The sequence below is a fragment of the Grampus griseus genome (genome assembly GCF_964374135.1).
Source record: "Grampus griseus genome assembly, chromosome: 6".
Lineage (NCBI taxonomy): Eukaryota > Metazoa > Chordata > Mammalia > Artiodactyla > Delphinidae > Grampus > Grampus griseus.
In genome coordinates, this window is record NC_139000.1 from 90,743,946 (window position 1) to 90,763,678 (window position 19,733).

General features: G+C 44.0%; 1 long non-coding RNA gene across 1 annotated transcript; it reads right to left on the minus strand.

Annotated features, from left to right (window-relative positions):
• Nucleotides 1–45: 45 nt before the first annotated feature.
• LOC309824410 lies at nt 46–19,495 on the minus strand. The gene is made up of 7 exons (XR_014296925.1): nt 19,431–19,495; nt 17,645–17,751; nt 16,544–16,619; nt 15,428–15,558; nt 12,315–12,438; nt 2,836–3,154; nt 46–137 (listed from the first exon to the last, which is right to left on the minus strand). It is a non-coding gene; the product is annotated as an uncharacterized lncRNA (long non-coding RNA).
• Between the last annotated feature and the right edge of the window lie 238 nt (nt 19,496–19,733).

The following is a 19,733-nucleotide window of genomic DNA, read 5'->3' on the forward strand; positions in this document are numbered from 1 at the left end:
TGAACATATTTCTTCATTCAGCCAAGAAAACTGATGGATCCCTTACCAAATTTCAGGCACCCTTCTTCAGGGTGTTTTCTAGGCATGTTCAGGAAACACAGCAGTGATTAACACAGATGAATATAGCCTCTCTCGAGCTGAGGGGACAGACAAAAGTAAAGAAGCAAATATAAAATCATAAGTGTAAATACGTAAATAAAAATTGAATAAATGGGTAGAATAACTAGTATATCAGGTAAGTGCTGGAGAAAAACAGCAAGCAGGGAAGGCGGATGGAGATTGTTAGCTGGTAGGAGGAGGCTGCGATCGGAAACTAAGTGATCACTGAGGGCTTTCTGGGGAAGATAAAATTTACGAGGGAACCTAAGGTTGTGAGAGGGAGCAAGGTGCATATCTGGGAAGTGAATAGTACAAGCAGAGGGAACAGTCAGATGGAAAGGCAATGAGGCAAGAGTGGGCTTGGAGTATCCAAGGAGCAGAAAGGATGTCAGTGTGTGGAAAACAGAGGGAGCAAAGTGGAGAGGAGAAGGAAACAGTCAGAGAGGAAACAGAGGCCCAGATTTCTAGGGCTGTGGAGGCACTTTGAGGACTTTGCTTTTCCTGTGAAGAAGCCATTGAAGAGACTTGAGTGACATGATCTGACGTATGTTTTAACAGGATCTCTCTGGATGCCATGTTGATTAGAGACTGCAGGAGAATAAGGACAAGCCCCAGAAGACCAATAGTTGATTCAAATGTCAAGAAACATTTATGCCTTCACCCTTCAACTTCACAAATGATGCCATTTCCATTGAGCTATTGAAAAATATCATCTGGCTTTCAAAACAATAAACCAGAAGGCATTTTCTCACATAAGCAAGGTCACAAACAACTGTCAGCTAAAGGTGAAATAGCAACAAATCAAATAATAACAAAAACATTTTTTATAGATTTTAAAACCTTACAAAGCATTTTCTTGTCCATTATCTAAGTTAATCCTCAAATCAACGCCATGAGATAGTTATTATTTTCCCATTAGAAGTGACCGCATATTAAATCCTTAGTGATTGCTCAAGAAAAGCTGAAATCTTGAGTGTACATCTATTAATGCCAAGGTTGGGTTTTTTACCCATGGGAACATTGGATGCTAAAATCCACAGGGATTTTCAGCTCAAGATGGCAGACTAGGAAATATATTTACTTTCTGGTCCTCCTGAAACCATGTTTAAATAAAACTGCAGAAATACCAAAATTAATCAACCAATAAAAGCCAAGACATTGTGGAAGTCATCAACCACAGAAAGATTTCAACACATTTCGAGAAGGCAAACAATGAAATGGAGGGGCCATGAATAAAATAAGGAAGAAAAGACTACCCTAAGTAGGGTCTGCACAAAGCCAGGCAGCTTTTGCTGAGCCCTGGTTATAGTAAAGGACAGAGGAAAGAAGAGGGGCTGAAAACAAGGAGACAAAAGTCATTTTAGGAAAAAACGTTCACTTAACGAGCTCCAGGGAACACTCAGCCTGCTGCCATACTCACTCATGGATTACAGTGGATTGTTGCTAAGCAAGACAAGAAAACAGGGAACCAACAAACAAAAATCAAGACACGGTTTCTTACTGAGCTCTTCTCAAATGAGATCAAGAAATTATGGTTCAATGCCATAGCTGTAAATCATTTCTGCTCCTGGAGAGGTTAGAAAGGGCTTATAATAGTTACCCTTTTTCTTCAGACAGGATTTAGGTCTGAGCAAAAGCTTTTGTGTCCTCCAACCTCAAAGTTTATTGGGGATGGAAGTCCAAATTTGCTTTGACATACCATAAAAAGAATCTCATGAGCAGAGGGTCAAACTACTTTTGGAATATATGAATTATGCCCAGTGTGATTTTAAATAGATTTTAAACAAAAATATATAAATTTTCACTGATCTATATGATTCTGGGTTCTGAAACTTCTACATGTTACATGCCTGATATATAACACACGATGTCAGTCCCAGGAGAGAGAAGACACTCCAATGAAGCAAGCCAAAGAAACAAGATTCGAACAAGGTAAAGTGATGTGTAGACCAAGACCAGGATTTTTCAGTTCTTTCCTGTCATGCTGTAGCTTCCAGCTCCTGAATAACAACACATGTTTCCCTTGTCCTAGACACACAAGAGTATGTCTCCTCTATGGGGCGTAAGAAGCTCTAGAGTTACATATGTGTAGTAAAGTGTGGACCCAGCCGGCATACTCACAATGACCAAATTGTGTTGATCGTACTTTATTTTAAACCAATACATCGCTCCATGCTGAAGTTGCAATCAATGATATATTTGCTTTCTAGACATGAATGAGATGCCTTACTGGATATACTCCAGGAAGGCCAGAGAAACTGGCTTCTAATCCATACAGAATAATTCATTGATGAATTCCTTTCAGGAGAGCCCCTGATTTATCTAGAATATAAGCTTTACATACCTGGATCCTTCAAACTAGACCAAAGGGACAAATCTAGGCTGCAAGCCTCAATTAGAAATGTGGGATGGTGCTATGCTGACAACTGGTGGTCCCTGACCTATCTTCTGAGATTAGAACCCAGTGTGGTGGATGACCAATTCACGCGTTGAACAAAAGAACACCTCCTACAGGGCAGTGTATGTGTTCATTACAGGTATGGCACTTAGGGCTAAAAGTAACACATGAAGCATATATGATAAGGAGGCACCAGAGTCCAGAGCACGAGCTCTGGAATCACACAGGCTTGCTTCGAATCCCGGCTAAGCCACTACCATCTGTATACCCTGAAGAACAGTCGAAGGTTTAAATGTTCTTTTACCAAATTTCGAAAAACAAGTGAAGAAAGAACCTACCTGCCAGGAAGGGACATCGTGGGGTGCAGCATCCAGTCGCGTCAGGGCTCTGCATCCCCTGCTCAGAAACCTTCACCGCCTGGCTCATGGTGATGCTGGCAGCTCAGCAGCCCTGGAGAAGGCGCTCCTGTCTCCAGGGCTCGCGGACAAGCTGGGGAGGTCCACGGAGGTGGCGGGCCACAGCCTGGCAAACTCTGGGTGCCTCCTCCACTCAGCTCTGGGCAGGCTCTGGCCTCTGGGCCCCGTTGCGGGGAAGGGCTGGCCGATACATAGCCAGGGCTGAGGGGTCTGCAGAGCCGGTGCCCAGGCAGGGTGAGCTCTGGAGGAGAAGACTTCCACAGTCCCCAACAGTCTCCGCATGGTGGCCCATCCGGTGCCAAACACCTGCCACCCACAGCGACAAGTCCCAGCCGCTAGAAAGCCCACAAGGGGTCGGGCTCTTTGCCCTCGGGCCGGGTTTCTCCAGGGGCTGGGCTTGTGTGGGGCCCCCATACCACCCCCTGACCCGCCCTTGCTCTGTGACACGTACAGTGCAATGTCAACACCCAGGCTGAGCCGGCCAGTGTTCAGTGCGTGCTAGACCTTGAGAAGACTTAGCAGCTAGGGAGAAGCTCTCCCACTTTCACTCGCTTTTCTCAGATCAGGCAGGCAGCCCATCTCACCCCAAAGCTATGGACACCACACCTCCTTCCCAGGCTATCGTTTTCCGTTCTGCCCCTGTTGTCCCATTCCATTCTGCCCCTCTTTTCCCCAGCACCCCATTTACGGCTTCGGGTGTCATCGGTGCTGCAGCAGGCAGCACCTCTGACCCCGAAGCTATGGACACCACACCTCCTTCCCAGGCTATCGTTTTCCGTTCTGCCCCTGTTGTCCCTTTCCATTCTGCCCCCCTTTTCCCCAGCACCCCATTTACGGCTTCGGGTGTCATCGGTGCTGCAGCAGGCAGCACCTCTGACCCCGAAGCTATGGACACCACACCTCCTCCCCAGGCTATCGTTTTCCGTTCTGCCCCTGTTGTCCCTTTCCATTCTGCCCCCCTTTTCCCCAGCACCCCATTTACGGCTTCAGGTGTCATCGGTGCTGCAGCAGGCAGCACCTCTGACCCCGAAGCTATGGACACCACACCTCCTTCCCAGGCTATCGTTTTCCGTTCTGCCCCTGTTGTCCCTTTCCATTCTGCCCCTCATTTCCCCAGCACCCCATTTACGGCTTCGGGTGTCATCGGTGCTGCAGCAGGCAGCCCCTCTGACCCCGAAGCTATGGACACCACACCTCCTTCCCAGGCTATCGTTTTCCGTTTTGCGCCTGTTGTCCCTTTCCATTCTGCCCCCCTTTTCCCCAGCACCCCATTTACGGCTTCGGGTGTCATCGGTGCTGCAGCAGGCAGCACCTCTGACCCCGAAGCTATGGACACCACACCTCCTTCCCAGGCTATCGTTTTCCATTCTGCCCCTGTTGTCCCTTTCCATTCTGCCCCCCTTTTCCCCAGCACCCCATTTACGGCTTCGGGTGTCATCGGTGCTGCAGCAGGCAGCACCTCTGACCCCGAAGCTATGGACACCACACCTCCTTCCCAGGCTATCGTTTTCCGTTCTGCCCCTGTTGTCCCTTTCCATTCTGCCCCCCTTTTCCCCAGCACCCCATTTACGGCTTCGGGTGTCATCGGTGCTGCAGCAGGCAGCACCTCTGACCCCGAAGCTATGGACACCACACCTCCTCCCTAGGCTATCTTTCTCCGTTCTTCCCGTTTTCCCTTTCCATTCTGCCCCTGTTTTCCCCAGCCCGCCCCCCCCCCCCATTTACAGCTTAGGCCGGCATCGGTGCTTCAGCAGGCAGCAGCTCTGACACCAAACCTATGGACACCACACCTCCTTCCCAGCGCTGTCATTTTCCAGTCTGCCCTGTCTCCACGTAGAACCGCTACCTATTTCACACGGCTGTTCCTAGTTCTGGGAACACACCACTCACTGGTAGCAATGCCTCAGCCCATGCCTCGACTCATTTACCTGCAACGCTGGCCAACAGATAGACCAACACTTCAAAGTTATGACAGAAAGTTGAGTAAGTTATACGCTTGGAATTGCATTTATCATTATTAACAAGCACAACTGTAGTGCTTAGACTATAACAAGTAATCTTCTAAGTGCTTAGCAAATATTAACTCACTTAATCCTCATAATGGCAACCCTATAGGTAGGTAATGTTCATAATATTCACCTTTTTGGGGGGAAACTGAGGCCCAGAGGGGTTGAATAGCTTGTCTAATGCCACACAGTAAGTAGCGGGCAGAAACCCAGGATGAAAACCAGACCGTCGAGACTTTCATCACTTTGCTGTGTCACCTTAATAGATGTTGTGGTTAGGGAAGGGACTAAACTGACAAGACTCTGAACTTGAGAAGGGAGAAATTAGAAAGTGACTGATCCTAGAAACTAGAGAGGATTTCAGCTCAGAAATTTCTGGTGATGAGACCCGGAAGAACAAGAACATGGTTGGATTATTAACTTGGGGTAGTATCTGAATCCATTGAGAAATGGTTTTGTCTTGTTTTTTTTTTTAACTTAGAAAGGCCAGTTGGATGAAGATTAATGAAAAAAAAAAGTAGAAAGGAAAAGAGGAAGGTGCCTGAAGTGAGACATAACCTCTTCCCTGTAAGTACTACGGGTGGGTGTCCTGTGGGAAAGGATGGAGCTCTCTCTACAGGTTTGTCACCAGGATGAACAAGGAGGAACATGGCAACCATTGTACTGGTTTTGATGATTCCTCAAAAACCAAGGCTTTAGTTTCCAAGAACTACCCACGGTAGCATACCTACCGTGTGTCAGACAGGCCACCAAGTGTGTTTCCAGTCACACATTTTAATTGGAGAAATAGTTCCTATGAGGTACGCATTAGTTCCCTATGGCTGCTGTAACAAATTACTACCAATGAGCTTGCGTAAAACAAAACACACTCATTCTCTTATGGTTCTGGAAGACAGAGGTCCAAAACCAGTTTCCCTGGGCTGGAACCAGGAGTTGACAAGGCCGTCCATCCACCTTCTAGAGGCTCTAAGGGAGAATCTGTTTCCTTGACAGCATTCCTTGACTTCTGGCCACATCAATCCAACCCCAACTTCATCATCACATTCTCTTTGGAGTAAAAACTCCCTCTGCCTCTCTCTTACGAGAACACCAGTGGTTACATCTGGGTCCATCCAGGTAGGCCAGAAGAATCTCCCCATCTCAAAACCCTTACTTTCATCCCATTGGCAAAGTCCCTTCTGCCATTTAAGGTGACATTCACAGGTTCTGGGGATTAGAAGGTGGACATTTGGGGGCAATGGTACTATTCAGTCTACTACAAGGTAGATACTATTATCTTCCTCAGATGTAGGAAATGAAGTTTAGGGAAGTAATTTGTCTCAGGTCTACAATTTCCAGAGTAGAGATTTAAATTCTGCCAGTGAGACTTTAGGACACACTCTAAACAACTTTAACCTGTGTCCTTAATTACTGCATAATCCTTGGTTAAGAGTCACACTTAGGTATCAAGACCCAACTGAATATAACACAAGTACTGTCTCCTCTTTCACTATGTTTGCCTGGTGTATTTATGAATCTTGCCCAGAGCAGAAGAGTTCAGAAAATTGTTATGCACCTTTACTAGGAGAAAGCATTTACTGTTTGATGTGCACGGAGTAATGGAAGGCTATTTAAAGTAAAATAAAATAAAATAAAATATGCCACCAAATCGTCAAGTGTCACAACAGAGGTAACCCCGTGGGAGTCTTGAGGAGACTAAAATTATCTCCAATTGTGCAGGTGAGAAAAGTGTCACTAAAGGCAGTTGTAGTTCAGCCAAGCCCTACGGCACAGAAGTAGGAATTTGGATAGGTACGAATGGGAAAAAAGACATTTTAGGCATGGGAAACAGTTTAATGCTGAATGGATGAGAAATATACGTTAGACCTTTCTAAATCAACTGGCTTATTATTAACTCAGTAAATCAGATTTGGTCAGTCAAACTAGCTTTAGCTGATTACTTATCCAGGGCATAGCTGTTGAGAGTAATTTTTGTCATAGAACAGTAAATAAAATTGTTGAACTATAACTTTAGGCTTGCTAAGTGAAATAGATTGCTCTAGCTGATGTTCAAGTGACTTACTTGGGACTATTCACGAAATTGGGGGTTAACAACTGCTTAAGACAACATAGAGAATTGATCTTAAATAGTACTTGAAGTAGTTACTGTGTAAAGTATCTGTTCAGTAGCTCATGGTAAATGGATGTTTATAATCCCCACTGGACAACCAACTGCTTTTTTGCAAATGGTAATGTGAATTGCTGTCGCATAAACTATAGTAATGACCACCTATCTAATTTGTTGTCCAAACCAGAAATCTTCTAACAATACTGGTCTCCTAATAAAGGTAAGCATGAAGCTAACACACACTGGGTGTCTCCCGTGTGCCTGTGCATGCATCTATATCTCACTGAACCCCCATAACAGCCCCCAAGAGAGGGACTCTGAGTGTCCCCATGCTGCTGGTGGAGAAACAGGCACAGGAAGGTTCAATAGTCTATCTACCTAAGATAACACAGAGGGTGGGAGAGCCTGTTTTTAAACCATCTGCCTCCAATTCCAGGTGCCAGGAGCCAGATTCAGCCTACAGGCCTCTTCTGCTCATCTGGAGGCGAAACCATGTGTAAGGATTAGTCAAATCCTGTCTTCAATCCTCAAGGTAGCTTGAACACTTGCACGTCCTCCAAATAACATGTAGCATAAGCAATAAGATGTTTGCCCCGGGTATTGTCCAGGAACTTGGAATCAGCTGTGTCTAGTTAGGCTGAGCTGGTTGAGACTGGAGAGGACCACCGATCTTCCACCTGGGCCAGTGCCTTTTGACCTCCGGCCATCAGAGGGCCGAAAACTACAGCCTGAGAATGTGCTGAGCCCCGTAGCCTAGTTACGCCAGCTCAGAACAATGACGAGCACACCTTTTTCCAATCACCTTTCCTCATGCTCCCTATGCCTCATACTGCCCTGCTTCTTTATTCTTTATCCCATAGATACCCCAAGCCCCTTGCCTTTGGGGAGGCGGATTTGAGACCTATTGTCACGTCACTTCCTCGCTTGGCTGCCTTGTGAATAAACCTCCTCTTTGCTGCAAACCTCAGCGTGTCAGTGTTTTGGCTTGCTGCGCCTCAGACAAAATGGTAGGGAGCTGTGGTAAAGGTCCCTTGCCTGTGAGGGAAGCTGGTTACTAGCAGTCACATTGCGGATGTTTTCTCCTCCCGGGGTGGGGGGGCAGACGTCCTGCTCTTCCAGAAAGAAGGGAGAAAGGCAGGAGCTGGACCCTTGCTCTCAGGGTCACCGTCACCTAGGAGCTCGTTAGAAGCACAGAATCCAGGCCCCACCCAGAACTACTGAATTACAGCCTGCATTTAACAAGATCCACAAGAGAGGCATACCCACAGTAAAGTTGGAGAGGCACCAAGCTGGAGTCCACGTAGCAGAGAAGCAGAGAGGATTCTAGACCACGCAGAGTGTTAAAGGCCAACAGTTTGTTTTCTATTCTCAAAACAATGTTTTTGAGCCATGTTTATGAGCAATGTCCCAACTTGCTTTTAAGGTTTCTTGTGTGAAGAATGGATTGGAAGGAAACAAGATATATGGACACTGGTTAGGACCTCATTGCAACAGACAGGCAAGTTCGGTATTAGGATGTTGAGGAAGAGTTGACAGATTCAGAAGAAATTCAGGAGATAAACTGAAGCGGGCTTAATGGGGTATGAGATGGAGGAAAGGAAGGTCTTAGGGAATTAAAGGGTTTACTACACGTATGAGCAAAGCCTCAAAATTAATCCTTTGAACGTACAGAGGTAGAGCTCTCAAAGGACACCGGTTAGGAAGCAACTGTACGCCCTTTATAATTCCAAGAGACGACACAGATCAACTGTTGCGATGGAAAATTCGGCGGTACCGGTGCCTTTTTTCACTCAAACTTAGTTCCAGTGACTATTACTCACATTTTCTGTGCCTAAACAACACAGCTTGAGGAACTGAAGGGGATTCCATCCTGGTAATTAAGGAGGGTCCCCAACACTGACAGTCCCATCTTAAAAAGCAGTCCCCCTGCATTTTACCCGAGGAGCAATGGCCAGAGCCTCCCTTTTAAAACGATGGGGAGAAACCAGAACATCACACACTGTCCCTTTCAGCTACTGTGAACTGAGCCGCGAGACGACCAGTACCCCCTAGCACAGCGCGGACGGGCCAGCGCGCGGGGGCCACTGTGACAGGCGACAGCACAAGAGACGAAGCCCAGGCCCAGGGGCTCTGAGCTCCACCGGCAACGCCCAGGGGCCAAGGCGTATTACCTTTCCGGGATGTGCTTTCCGCCCTTCCTCGTGGCCGACGAACTGGCTCATGTCACCCCCAAGATACCGCCCACCCAACGCCAGGACTGCCAAAGTCGCCAACCCGGCGTCCCCGGTGCCAGCACAAGGCCACGAACCACAGGCGCCTAGGCACAAGCCCACGCAGCTCGCGGACCTCCTCCTACCGCGCATGCGCCACCGCGGGGCGTCTCGAGATGACTCTCAGCACGCAGGCGGATTAACGCGCTTGATTGGTAAAGAGGATTCTGATGCCTGCGATTTCCCTCCTTAGCCGGAGGCTGGGAGCACACGTCCATTAGTTCGTGTGTGTACCCTTCAGAATTCCAATCATACGGGACATGGAAAGTTGTCCGACTCTCCCAGTTCCTTGTGTGGTTCTTCCAGATATTTCCCAAGTGCTTACATTCACACTTGTATCTTGTATGTAAGTATTGGTACGTAACAGGTATCCTGTAGTTTACAGAAGAGCAGCACACTATACACATACTATATACATAGTCTACAATGTGTCTTGGATAGTGACGCTGTTATCTTTCTAAAATATAAACTTGGCTGGATTGCTCTGTTGCTTGAACATCTTCACTTAGCACAGAATACAGCCCAGGTTGTTAGCATAGCATTGAGAACTCTTTATAAACAAGTATCAGTCTGTCTCTCCAACTGAATTAGAAGTTCAAACTATGACTTCCAAGGACCTACATCATCCACCTCCCTCCTTTGCCCTGCCAGCCTCCCCTGATCTCATTCTCTACTGCCCTGCCCTCACTCACTTTCCCCTGTCCAGCCACACTGGCTTCCTTACTATTCCTCAAACATGCCAAGCACAGTCGTGCCTCAGGGACTTTGCACCTACTATTCCTTCTGCTTCAGAACACACCCTCCCACCCCATCTCCACTCTCCCAGAACACACCCTCCCACCCCATCTCCACTCTCCCAGATAGCCAATGGCTTGTTTCTCACTTCAAGGCTCTGCTCAATCGACATCTTAATAGAGGGGACTTCCCTGATCACCTACCACATTCCCTCACCTCTTCATCTTCTTTTGTTATTCTCCAAAGCACTTACCACCGCTTGACACTCCATATATTGACTTATTTATTCATCTCTCTCCCCCACTAGAATGGAAAGTACGTAAGGGCAAGAACTTTGTTCTCTTCCTACTTCCTAGAACAGTGCCTTCAATTTAGAAGGTGTTATACAACTATTTGCTGAAAATCAATGTATGACTTCTTTGCCCTTTCACACTACCCTCTAGTCACACCAGAGGCTGCCCCTCCAGAGCACAAGTTCAAGCCCTGTGCCTTCTGTACCTGTCCCCAATACCTGGGCTGTCCTTTCCTCATTCCGGCAAAATCCTCTTCCCCCAAGCCCAGCTCAAACGCTGTCTCCTCAGTCAGGCCTTCCTCACTTTCTCCTCTATGTTCCTGCTGCACTTGATTCTTTTATCATAATTAACCCACTTATACTCACTACATGTTTCTCTTCCTAGATAACTGTAAGTTGCTACTGAACAAAGACTTCTACTCACCTCTGTATCCCCGTGCCCTAACAACAAACCTATAAGGCTCTCGGTGTTTACTGAAACAATTTATTTTCTGAGTCTCTACCAATTCTAGGGAGTGCATAGTATAGTCTCCTCCTCATTATCAGTGAGCCTGGCACCTGTGGGAGGGCCTTACAGCAGAGAAGAGTCACCAATGGATCATAACTAAGGTCCTGAGACTGCAATGGCAGACAGCATGGTGAAGTTAGCCCACTGCATGCAGAAGACCCACAGAGGAGTCAGCATATGCAATGGACTACACTTGGTATAACATGCGAACAATCAAGGTTTACAAACGTCTTCTCATGCACTTGTAAGGATCTTCTAGCCCACGCGGAACAGACAGAACACACACAAAGGAGCCTGGAGGAAGTGAGTAGGCCGGCAGCTGCGCCCTAACATCTTAAGAGGGAACATTTCTGTGACTACAGTTTAAACAAATCAGATAATTCGCCTCCTTTCTAGACACCCTGGTTATCACAGGACAGGCCAAGCCTCTCAAGTTTTAAAGCTAAAGTACACGGAAGATCTGTGAAGAGGGCTTAAGATATTTAAGAGCTAGTACCTGCATTAAGCAACCAGGTTATAGAATGAAAATTTATCTTGAAATTCCCGTCTCTCCCTCTCTCTCTCGCCTCCTATCCCCTATCTTCCCACCTCCATCTCTATTCCTTCTCCCCTACTCCCTGTTTTATGTATATACGTGCATCATTTTATATATACACGGAATATTTACCGTCTGTTACGTTTATTTAATAAAGTGCACACTCCTCAGGCTAAATTTAGAAAGAGGACAAAATGAACACTTTCGCATGGGCGTCAGTGGTGCTCCAAAGACAAAAGATTCCTCAGCCTTAAAACATGGCAAACACCACGTTCCTTCTGATAGTTAGATGCTAGAAAAAGGCAAGTGGATCCTTAAAATTCACACGCTATTAAGACCTACTATCAACAGAGTAGATCTTAAAGCGGAAACAAGAAAACACCAGCCTTTTAAGTTCTTCCTGTCTGAAGATAAGAATAAGAGGTGGTAGTGTTCTTCCTCACTTGCACCGAAGTGTAAAAGCGGCAAAAATATCTTCAACACATATATGATGAGGAAGCCGCTCTTCTGGTCCACTCTGTTTTGTTTTGCTTCTAGGGATCTGTCTCACTCGGAACCTTTGCTTTTTGTTTTCTCTTTTATGTACGCTAAGAACCCGAGAGTCTTAACCTTTTCTTCCACCTCTCAACCAATAAATAGGACAAAAGAACATTTTTATGTTTTTATGTATTTTCCATTCAAATTTTTAAAAAAGAGATAAGTAAGCTAGCTCCGTTCATATTTCTCACAAAAATCACTTTCCAAACTAAACTAAATTGTTTGTGACCATAAACAGGAAAAACACCGTACTCTATTAGCACCATCTGACATTTCCACCTTAATGTTACCAAACACAACTTGACACTAATGTCAGAACTATTAAAAATGTTAAAAACCCCCAAGCCCACTCAAAATGCATACCAAAGTTCAGGTAAAGGAAAAACAAAAACAAAAACAAAAGCAACTCACCGTTATCTTTATGTTCTTTCAGAAACCCATTAACAGCACACTGGAATTTAAAACTAGCGTCGTCATCTGACACCTGATGCCCAATTGTACAAATTTTTAAATAAGGAATAGTTTCTGGTAAGTCCTATAAGGCAAAACCATGAAAATATGTATTATTTCCTTTGTAGGGAAAGAATAAAAAATTAATTAGAGAAGGCAGACTATAAACCAGGAGAGTACATTAAACTGTGTATGTCAGTCATTCTGATGAGAGCCATTTTTTCCAAAGCTGCTTTAACCAGTAATTATCACTTGATTTTCATTAAAACTGCAGAACGGACAGTTACCAGGCATGCAAAAGGAAAAGCAAATCTATATGAATGAATGCACATGTAACTCAAAATGATATAAACAGTTCTACCTACACTTATGTTCTATCTTACATTTCAAGGGCCATAAAGCGGCTGTGATTTAAGGAGAGTAGTAGAACAGAGTCAGAAGAACTTGGATTCGAATTAGGAAATAGAGGCAATTTCAGGCATTGTTAAGAACTGGTATTCTTGAGGTTGGAGAAAGTAGACTATCAATAGAAGACAGAAAAGGATAAGTGAAAATTCTCTAGTTCTGAATTTAAATGGAAAGTAGCAGCAGGAACCTATGACGTATTTTAAAAATATTAAAAACAAACATACATATTTCCTAGCTCTGACCACTGAAAAAGTCTAGAAACAACTGATGTCATGTCAAAAGGACTCAGGAGTCACCGAGAAGCTCCAACTGGCCAAAGACAGGGCCTCAGTTAGAATAATAACTGTAACGGAGTCCACGGTGATAGGAATAAATAAAATTTTACAAAACTGCTCACCACTGGAGGATATTTGTGAATCAACTCATTATTCTGAAAACTGTTAAATAAAAGAAGAGAATCATGCCTCTACAACTGGGCAACCAAACAGTTGATGAGGGGAATCTTCTCCTCATACAAATATACCCAGCTAATAAGTGAAAAAAAGAACAACAGAATTCACCATTCTTTGAAGCCTCAACTGAATTAATGGATGTAGCTATGAATCATCAGTGACTGCTAATACCACAGAAAGACACAATTATATATGTCTCCATGGAAGAACACATCATCACCTATGAAACTGTCTCGCCAAAACAAAACATGCAAGCTTCATTCGGATCAACTACCAATTTACAGGAAAAAAAAGGACTGAAGAATATGTTACCAACACATGGAATGTAATTATCGACATCTAGATGGGAAAGATTACCTGGTTTCTTTAAAAACAAAATTCAAGGAGGAAAAAAAAGTGAGAGAGACATGGAGGGAGAACCTATAGATTAAACAAGACTTCAGAGACCTAACAATCCACGGCAAAGTGTGGACCTTATTGGGATCTAATTCAAAATTCTTATAAACCATTTTTTATGACGTTTAGGAGACAACTGCAAATTTGAGCACTCCCTGGGTATTTAATATTAAAAAATGATATTAAGGAATAAAAGTCCTATATTTTAAATGCACGTACCAAAAACGTACAGGTGTAATTACATGCTGTCTCGGAGCTGCTTCAAGATAATATGGAATGGGGTGAAACAGGTGGGGGTACAGATAAAACATGACAGCCATCAGTTGGTAAATAAGAAAGCTGGATGAGTTCATGGGTATACAAGGAACACTCACAGTACTTTTATACTTTTGTATATGCTTAAAATTTGTGATAATTGTTTAAAAACAAGACGACCCTGTAGAAAACAGTTTGGCACTTTCTCAAAGGTTAAGTGTAGAGCTACCGTATGATCCAACAACTCTGCTACTACCTACGCTGCACATCTAACAGAACTGAAAGCAGGGATTTGAACAAATATCTGTACACCAATGATCATAGCAGCATGATTCACAATACCTACAAGGTGGAAAACAACCAAGTGTCAATCAACCGTTGAATAACAAACTATGGTCTATATACACACAATGGGATTTTCTAAGCCAAAAAAGAAACGGCATTTCGTTACGTGCTATAACATGGATAAACCTTGAAAACATGATGTTTAGTGCAATAAGCCAGACACAGAAGGACAAATACTGCAGATTCCACTTACACGAGGTACCTAGAATAGGCCAATTCACAGAGACAGAAAATAAAATAGAGGTTACCAAGGGTTGGTGGGAGGGAAAATGGGGTTGTTACTGTTTGATGGTTACAGAGTTTTTGTCGAGGATGATGAAAAAGTTTTGGTTATAGACAGCGGTGATGGTTACACAACACTGTAACTGTACTTAATGCCACTGAACTGCATATTTATAAATGGTTAAAATAAATATGATTTCTCTATATTTTACCACAATAAAAAAAAAGGAATAACAGAGCTGAAATTTCAATTCTTCCTTTTCCGAGAGTCAGTTTCATCGTCTGTAAAATTAGTAATTGTAGTTGTCTATCCTCTGAGCTTAGTGCAGGGTAAGCACTCAGTAGGAGATAGCAGTACTACTTCCACTTCAAGAGCAAAGGATTGCTGTGAAGATTAACTAAGTCAATGGATATGAAAGAACTTTCTAAATGACAAACTGCTCTACAAATATTAAAAGACATTAGGTGTTACTGTCTCCCAAGGCCATGGAACAGGTCAGAAGAAGGATAATTCTTTTGCACTGGAATGTCCTACATGGGCCAAGAGAATATATGGGTTTCTGTACTATATCAGAAGGCATTAGGAAAAGGAAGCATAAAACTTAGAGAACAATTGTCTTTTACAGTGATGCTTAAACACGCTCAAGCAACTGCTTAAAGTAAGTGCTAAAGACATAATGGACATACCTTTCCTTTTAGGATACTGCTGTAACTACTAAAAGTTTACTTCATTTTCAAAATATAGAACATGGAAGCTTATAGAATTTCTTAAGCATATCTAGAGCCTACTGCCAAATACTATAGTTCAATTCATATCTTTAATCTCATTTTGAAACAGCAATTACAAATGTGTATTTAAGGAAACCACTAGCTTCCCTTTTTGAACCCACGAGAGAAGGCCAGGATTCACCTTAGCATAAGATGATAATTACTGAACTACCATGAATTATTACAGTATCAGAAAGAAGGTCATTTTCAATTACGGCTTCCATTTACCTCTGGCTTGTAATAGCGGCGAGTATTTGTTAAGTCAATAATCAGCCCAAGTTCTTCATTCTGTCCTTGGATTTTGTTAAGAGATCCAAGGGGGAGAAACGTTCTTCTGGAGCAAGATTCTTTTCAAAACTCTGTCAGAAAGAATAAAATAAGGAAGAACATATGTTTAAAATCCTTTACTACATTATCCATTTATTCAAACCCTGTGATGCTAACATATGAGATTCAAAGTAAAGTTTCCTCCTCTGGAGTTTACAAGCGATATTACAATCCTTTCTTCCAGAGAGATTAGACGGAAGAAAATAAGCTCACTTCTATAGAGTTATTTCTGTGTTTGTTTATTTCATGTTGGTCTCCTAACCTGACTCTGAACTCCCAGAAGGCAGGGACCACATCCATTTTGCCTACCACTGTATTGCCAGCTCCAAGCAGAGTGCCTGAAAATAAGACACAGAAATAAATACTTCTTGAATATCTACATATAGGAAGGATGGCTTTCACTGCTAAATATTCTTTCATGTATTTGGCTTATACATGTACCCTGTTCCATTGATCTCTTTGGTTATTCAAGTGTCAGCAACACACACTTTTTTTAAAATTAGTAAACTCGTTTTAGAGCAGTTTGAGATTCACAGCAAAACTGAGCAAAATGTACACAGTTCCCACTTACACCCTCTCTCCTTCACCCCACACAGCCTTCCCCATTATCAACATGCCATACCAGTGTGCTTCATTTGTTAGAATTCATGAACCAACACTGACACATCATTACCAATCAAAGTCCATAGTTTATTGCATTCATGGTACAAGTAACTGACTATTTCTTTATTTCTAGTATAGTCATCCCCAAACATTTACATACTGAGATACATATTACTTTCTTATAAATTACTTTATTCTTTATTTATAGTTAGGGCATTGCATTGTTTTTTTTGTTTTTTAATTAAGTACAAAAGTTGGTTGTATTTGTCTATGAATCCCATTTCTGGATAGTAAAAGAGGTATTAAAAAGTATTTGCTATAAAAAGGGAAAATGGAGTACGACGGGGTTGAGAGCCAGGGCTCTATATGGTGAATTCAGATTTCTGGAAGAATACGGTATTAACTTTTGCTCACCTTTTTTAAAGGAACTTTGAAAGCAGTGAAACGAGTCCCAGGCATCCGCTGTTCAACTGGGAGATAGTCTTTCCACCTGTTAATATATTTTTTGTTAGGCAAATTTTATGTTAGGCTGTTTCCCTGCATAGGATGAATGCGCCTTGAAAATGGAAATCATATCCCTCTACATCGGCTCCCAGGTGGTCCCAGCGTCCCGACCCCGACCCCGGCCGCGACACACTTTCCACAAACTGACACACACGGAGCCCGCGCGAGGGCCGGGTCGCGCGGGCCTCCCCGCCGGGTCGCCTGGAGGCCGGTCCCCCGCAAGCCGAGCGCACGAAAGGGCGCCCCAAAGGCGGCGGCCCAAGGCGCCCGCTGCGCTTTCCCTTCGGAAGGTGGGCTGCGGGGCCCAAGCGTAAACCCTGACACAAGGAACACGCGCACCACACCGCCACGGGGGACGAGAGGCCGGGCGCCCACCTAGCCGGACACGCTGCATTTCTGGAATCACCGGACGCCTGTGTACATTTCCGTCTGGCCTGTCATTTTCCAAAGGCCACTCAAGATCAGGGGACAGAACGCCTCCTCTCCAAGTGTCCTGCCAGCCCACCCACTCAAGATCAGAGGGACAAAATGCCTAACTAAAACAAAACAAAACAGAAACACAAAAAAACTGGAGAGAGGGAGGAAAGGGTGACCTGAAAAAAAAAACAACAAAAAAAAACTAAGCACGTTGACAGCGCTAAGAATAAACTACCAGGAAAAAGAAACCCTACATGTCAGATCCTAAAGTACAGAAGGGCAAGCCCGCCGACATTCCAGGCCCGGGGGGACCGGGGTCCCCAGCCCTGCAGAGCCAACCGCAGACCGGCTCGGGCGCCCCGCAGAAGCGCGGGGTCCCCGCGGCCGAGTCTGTGCCCCCCGGCCGGCGCCGGCTCCCCTCTGCCCACCCTGCGCGCGGGGGCTGGAAACTGCCGCGGAGAACCACGGCGGGGCGGGAAGGGGGGCTCCAAAGAGGGTCTGGCGACTCGAGTCGCTCCGTTTCTCAGTGGGCTCAGCGCGCGCCGTTGGGGAAGAGGAGCTGGGTTCCGGGAGGAGGGGACGGGCGGCACTTACGTAGACCGGCAGCGGCCACGGGCAGACGGCGGGCTCGGTCCCCAAGAGCGACTCCAGCCTCAGCTCCAGCTTCTCCCCCATGTCTTCGCGCGCGGCCCATATAGCAACTTTGAATTTTAATAATAAATACATATATGTATCAAACATTAATAAAAGAATAAAATGATCCAATATGAGTACATTTGCTCTTGTTTTGCAATTAGTTCCAGGATTCTATTTTAGATTACTACTTCATATCTGCGAGAGTTGGGTGTGTGTTTGTGTGTTTGGTTTTGTGGAAGCTGCATTGTGCTAAATTTTACATTTCTTTCTTGAATTAAATGGCTTTTGTTATCCCTTGGGAATACAGCAACAGCAGATTACTGAAGACAGCGACAGCAGATGACTACCTACCAGTGGAAAAGTGTAAGTAGCAATTGTAGCCGCTAGTGATTCTGAAATTGCCTTAACTTTGTCCTTATAAAAGTGCTCCAAGAATTACACAAATCCACAGATTTGCTATCCATATTCAAGTCATTTATGTAGACAAAGAATGCAGCCAGCCTTATCGGTAACACAGGATGTTATAGCCATCAAGCCATCAGCCACTGAAGCCACACCCAAAGCCGCACCCTGAGGGGATTCAGGATGGAGAAAACAGGATACTGGCCCTAGATAATTAAAGTGAACATCAAGGGACTGATTTCCAGGAGACCAGATTCTTGCATCTCACCATATATAGAAAAGTGCTACATTTATTAACTTAAGATGTCTAGTTTCTTTAATTAACAGTAATCTTTTGATGTTCCAACTACCTGGTTTTTTTTTTTGGAAGAACCTCTAAATACCCTGCGCCCTCCCTTACCTCTTCACAGCTATCTGAGAGGCTGTCTCCTGATTTCAGTCCTCAGTATGTCCTCCACATAAAACATAATTCTCAATTTCTAGGTTGTGCATTGAAGTCAACACACGAAAATACAAGGATAAAACACATTTTCTACCATATTAAATTTTTTCGTTCATTAATTCATCCCTAAGTCATTCAACACGCATCTTCTTATTGAATACTGATGAGGGGTCAAATGCTATGCTAAACACTCAGTATATAACTGCAAACGAGATGGATAGGCCCTGACTTTGATGTCACTACTATCTTTTGTCCTGCCATATAATGGGACAGCTTCATTATTCCCTTTACCCTAAGTTTTTATCACAAATTGCTAATGAAAATAAAGCTGTTAGTGGAGTTTCAACATGCATAGGTCAATGAGAACACAGAACTCCCCTTTCGCATGCCCCATTCTCCTCCTTCTAACTCCCTATGTGAACTCACTTTGTGCCAAGACCAAGAAGCTGTGCCCCAATAAGAACCAAGCTGATTTCCTCACACTGACTGGGGCTATTGCTCACTTAGAAGACTTGATGCTTAATTTTGATAAGCAACTAGAAGACCATGGAGACAACCTATAAAAATGATTTGTCTTGGGAGAAAATACTAAAGTGGGTTAATGTGCTGTTCCACATGTCTAACCTCCTGGGATTCAACCACAGGCACCAAGATCACCAAGTGTACTTGGCAACAATGAGCTAAAAATTAAAAAAAAAAAGCATCATACTGTTATTGTATTCATTTTCCCCCAAGGCACTCTCTGATAAGCACCACAACCTCTAAGGGAATTGAGAACAGCTTCCTTGTGGGGTAGGTTATATAATATATATGCATCTTTTTCCAAGCAGTTAAATCATATCCAGCTATCAGCACACCTTACTTAAGGTGATCGTAATGTATGAGATTAAATGTTCCTACCTGATTGGAAACCTTCTTGTCCTCAATTCATTGGCTGTACTGGATTTGTTTTTCTTGGGTCAGACCTTCAGATTTCTACCAGAAATCGTTCCTTTGGGGAAACCAGGCCTTCCCAGAAACTCAGAAAACTGAAATGGAGACAGCAAGAGAGAAGGAAATTATTTGGACATATAGACCTCAATTGTTTGGTTTTAAGTAAACGTCCAAGCAAACATCTTCTAAATGGTATAATAACTTTAGGGAAATTCACGGTTTATAAGTTTGTGTACTCATGAACTGAACATATTATGATAAGAATACAGG